Below are 5,005 nucleotides of genomic sequence, written 5' to 3'. Positions count from 1 at the left end.
TGAGCCTCAAAGACCTGTTAGTCACCTTTAAAAAGTCCACCTCCACTCCACCTATTCTCCTAAATAGGTGGAGTGGAGGTGGACTTTTTGTGTCTGACTTTTTGACCTGTTTGAGGCGCTTAGCTGCATATAAACACCTGTCCACCCCATACACCCCAAATAGCTGTCCAAAGACACCAGAGACAGAATTGTAGACCTCTACAAGGCAGGAAAGAGTTACGGGGCAATTGCCAAGCAGCTTGATGATAGAGATCCACCGTTGGAGTAATTATTAGAAAATGGAAGACGCTAAACATGACTGTCAATCTCCCTCGGACTGGGGCTCCATGCAAGACCTACCTCGTAGGATCTCAATGATCCTAAGATCCTCAGTTAGAACATTGAAAATGGGTCATGACTAGGTCTTCCAACATGACAATGGCCCGATACAGACAGCCAGAATAACCAAACAGTGGCTTCGTTAAAAGCATATCAAGGTTCTGGAAGGGCCTAGCCCGTCTCCAGAACCTAAACCCAATAGAAAATCTTTGGAGGAAGCTCAAACTTAGTGTTTCTCAGTGACGGTCTAAAAACGTGATTGATCTAGAGAACATCTGTGTGGGGCAGTGCTGCAAAATCCCTGCTGCAGTCTGTGCAAACCTGGTGAAAAGTTACAGGAAATCATTGATTTTCTCAGGTGTTCAAATACGTATTTGCAGCCGTATAATACAAATAATAATTTTAAAAAAAATCATGCACTGTGATTTCTGGATTTTTTTTTTTTTTTTTATAGATTGTGTCTCACAGTGGACATGCACCTACCATGAAAATTTCAAACCCGCCCATCATTTCTAAGTAGGAGAAATCTCAGGGTGTTGAAATACTTAATTTCCTCACTGTAAAATGTGAATTTCAATTTAATATTGTTCACCACCTCACTGATGTGGCATGTCGAACTGATTGATTGTTTTAACAAACATGTAAAATATATAACAGGAAGTGAATACGAACTTTAAAGAAATCACATCAATAAAGGAAGGGTTAGGTTTGGTCATTGGGGATGGGACATTACTAAGACCAAACAGATTGGGGTCAGAGCTACATTTCTCACGAATATGAACCTAATTAATTGATAGGCTAAATAATCAATGCAAAATTTATTTGTATTGATTTATACTAACTTTCATGTGTACTGATTTAAGTTATAAATTGTTAGTTTCCAACTTTGTTTTCAAAAACTACTCAAGAAACATTTTTAAAACCTCCAGAATAAATGTTTGGATTTTATTATTAAATTTAAATTGCAATATTTGAACAAAATTTTAAAAATTCACAATAAATATTTAAAAAAAAAAAAAAAAAAGTTCATGTAATATGATGTATGCAATTCTACCATGTTTGATTGCGCGTCTTTAGCTGTATGGGGGATGGGAAAATGATAAGCATATGCTTCTCCTGTCTGCCCTTGTCTTTCGTCGGTTACCGATGATGAGAATAAATATTAAAAAAAAAAAAAAAAAAAAAACTATATTACCATCCACAATAAATACAAACTTGTTAACAATTTCTTAACTATCCAGGAGTCCAAAAAATACACATTTGTCTTAAGACTACTCAACATTGTTGAAATATATAAATATACAAATTAAATATAACTGAAAAAGAAACCCTTAGTCAGGGAATAACAAAAATAAATAAAAATTCAGCCTTCTTTCAGGTAAGACACTACTGCTTTTGTCCACTCAACAAAAAAATGAAAGCTCCTTTGGGCTGCTTTAAAACCACATAAATAAAATAAAAGTGAAAATTGGGGAGACAGGGATAAATCTCAGTTCAGTACATTTCTCACAGTTTAATTCACATTAACAGTAGAAAACACATACGGGACGACACTTCTCTTACGCTCTACTCAAGTTCTGCAGGTTAGCAAATTCATACAGTTTAATTTTATGCTAACGCTGATACAGGTCGGACTTTCAGTATTAAATTAGTGGTGTGTTCCAAGCCTCCACAACAATGATGTCTTTTTACATTACTCATAGTGGCTGCAGCTGCTGCTGGCTGAAAACTGAAAAAAACCTGAAAAATGATTATGAATGAAATCCTTAACTGAAGTCATTATATAATGCAAATAAGGTTGCCTAAAAGTTGGTCGAGACAATTTGAGCATCCTGAAACGTTGGTAGTGTTATGTCTCTACTGTCCCTATGCCAACCTACCCCCTTGCGATAAAGTAAAATCATTATCATTGACTGCAATTGATGGCAATATTTTTCCAGTCCATTTCAACCACCTAGCAGTGAAAAGTGTTTCGGAGGCATTAAAAGTGATAGGCGTCATTTATGTTTATTATTCAAAGAGTGTGTTGTGGTACTTCACAAAATATTTTTTTGACTGGGAATGCGAATAAAGTTAAAATAAATAGGACTTCTATCACTGTCAGTTGCATCCAATAATTTAAACACAGTCTTCATATTCAAAGGAAGTAGCAGTAAAAATAAAAATCTAAACCTCTTCTTCACAATGTTTTGACTTGTGTCACATTAATTCAATAGTGTAAATGATATTCTGCACAGACAAAATGCATACATCCTGTATATAAAATTATTTTACACAACATGCTTGAGAGAAATATGCTTTTTGTTGCCTACACAGTGTCTTAATAGAACCATAAGTGTTATTTTTGCATTTTTGTTCCGTGTACAGCAGGGTTCCCAAACTTTTTCCTGTGAGGGCCACATAAGTTTTCCCTTCTTTGATGAGGGCCCGGGGTCAGTTTGTAACAGAAAAGGTGTGATGATTGCAGGAGCGCCTAAATGTAAAAATGTATTGTTTTTCAGAAAGCCACAATCAAATAACCCTTTCTGGGTTCTTCACAGAAAAAAGCCAGGAAATAAATAACACTATTTAAAAATATATATATATACAATATATATATATATATATATATATATATGTGTGTATATATATATATATATATATATATATATATATATATATATATATATATATATACACACAGTATATATTAGGGGTGTCAAACGATCAAAATTTTTAATGGAGTTAATTACAGCTTAAAAATTAATTAATCGTGATTAATCGCAATTCAAACCATCGATAAAATATGCCATATTTTTCTGTTAATTATTGTTGGAATGGAAAGATAAGACACGAGATGGATATATCCATTCAACATACGGTACATAAGTGCTGTATTTCTTTATTATAACAATAAATCAACAAGATGGCATTACCATTATTAACATTTTGTTACAGCGATCCATGGATAGAAAGACTTGTAGTTCTTAAAAGATAAATGTTAGTACAAGTTATAGAAATTTTATATTGAAACCCCTCTTCATGTTTTCGTTTTAATAAAATTTGTAAAATTTTCAATCAAAAAATAAACTAGTAGCCCGCCAATGTTGATGTCAATAATTACTTACACAATGCTCATGGGTGCTGAAGCCTATAAAATCAGTCGCACCCAAGCGCCAGCAGAGGGCGCCAAAACTCCGAAAAACACAAGTACACCTTTCACTGTGCTGTCATTTTAATCTGTTTGAGCGGGGCATTTGTGCGTTAATTGCATCAAATATTTTAACGGGATTCATTAAAAAAATTAATTACCGCCCGTTAACGCGATAATTTTGACAGCCCTAATATATATGCATATATATATATGTATATATATATATATATATATATATATATATATATGTATGTGTATATATATATATATATGTATATATATATATATATATATATATATATATATATATATATATATATACAGTGGTACCTCTACATACGAAGTTAATCCGTTCCAGGACCTTGTTTGTAAGTCGAAATGGTCGTATGTCGAGCAGGATTTTCCCATAGGAATACATTATAATTCCATTAATTCGTTCCACAGCCCAAAAACCTTCACTAAATCCTTAAAAAATACTGCTGGTACTATTACAAATGGCAATTACACATAGCAAAACAAATAAATTATAAATCAAAATCGGAATAATAATAATAATAATAATAATAATTCCTGTATTAATGTAACGAATCGGGTTCTAATGTGGCGGACGTTTTTTGCTGACCCTGAACGCACCGCGGTGCTGACGTGCCAGAGGCAGACCGGTGAGCTTGAGTTTCACTTTCACTTTAAATGTTTTCTTAACACCGTCAATTGCGGCAGACAGAAGGTGTTTTTGTTTTGAATAAGTTGTGAAATAAATGATAAAAACGTGGCGAAGTTGGCGATTTCTCTGGAGATGTTACCACAATAAGAATTGTCAGCTTAACTTATAAAGACTGGCGAACGATGGTCGGAGGAGGACCGTGGAGATGTATTGTTGAGCCATTTCACGGATGCCCACCCTACGCTCATATTTTTCTGTCATTTGCATCTTCATTTAGAAGGTAAGCGTCAACTTTTTCCTTGTTTCACCACCTGTACCAACCTTTTCTGAACCCAGTGTTGATTTGTCACACAAGAAAATCCGCCGTGCATTCGTCTGCGGTGCTGCCATTGTCGTCGTATTTCGAGCATGTCGTCGGATGTAGAAACAAATGGCGAGTCAAATTTTACGTCGGATGTCGAAAAGTTCGTGTGTCGAAGCGATCGTATGTAGAGGTACCACTGTATATATATTTTTTTCCCCCAATTTTTTTTTGCCCAGTGGGCCGGACCGAATGTGGAGGCGGACCGTACCCGGCCCGCGGGCCGTAGTTTAGGGACCCCTGGTGTGCAGTATTGAACTACTTTCTTACCCTATTCAGCATAATTCCTTTTGTAAAACTTGTTTGTATCAATGAGATATAGCTAAGAACCAATCCTATGTATTTATGCTCTTCTTGTGTACAAAATGTCAACATGAAGTGTGGTGGGAGTCAGAAAATATTTATTTTTTGGAAATAAATCTGAAAAGCAATGCGTTGTCTTTACTGCCCTCTGACGGTGCTCTTTGCGCATGACACCCATCTGACTAGAAAAAGCGCGCGTGAACAAATAAACATCAAACCAGGTGTC

This window comes from Corythoichthys intestinalis, chromosome 2, assembly GCF_030265065.1.
Source record: "Corythoichthys intestinalis isolate RoL2023-P3 chromosome 2, ASM3026506v1, whole genome shotgun sequence".
Lineage (NCBI taxonomy): Eukaryota > Metazoa > Chordata > Actinopteri > Syngnathiformes > Syngnathidae > Corythoichthys > Corythoichthys intestinalis.
Note: the sequence above shows the minus strand (reverse complement) of the source record.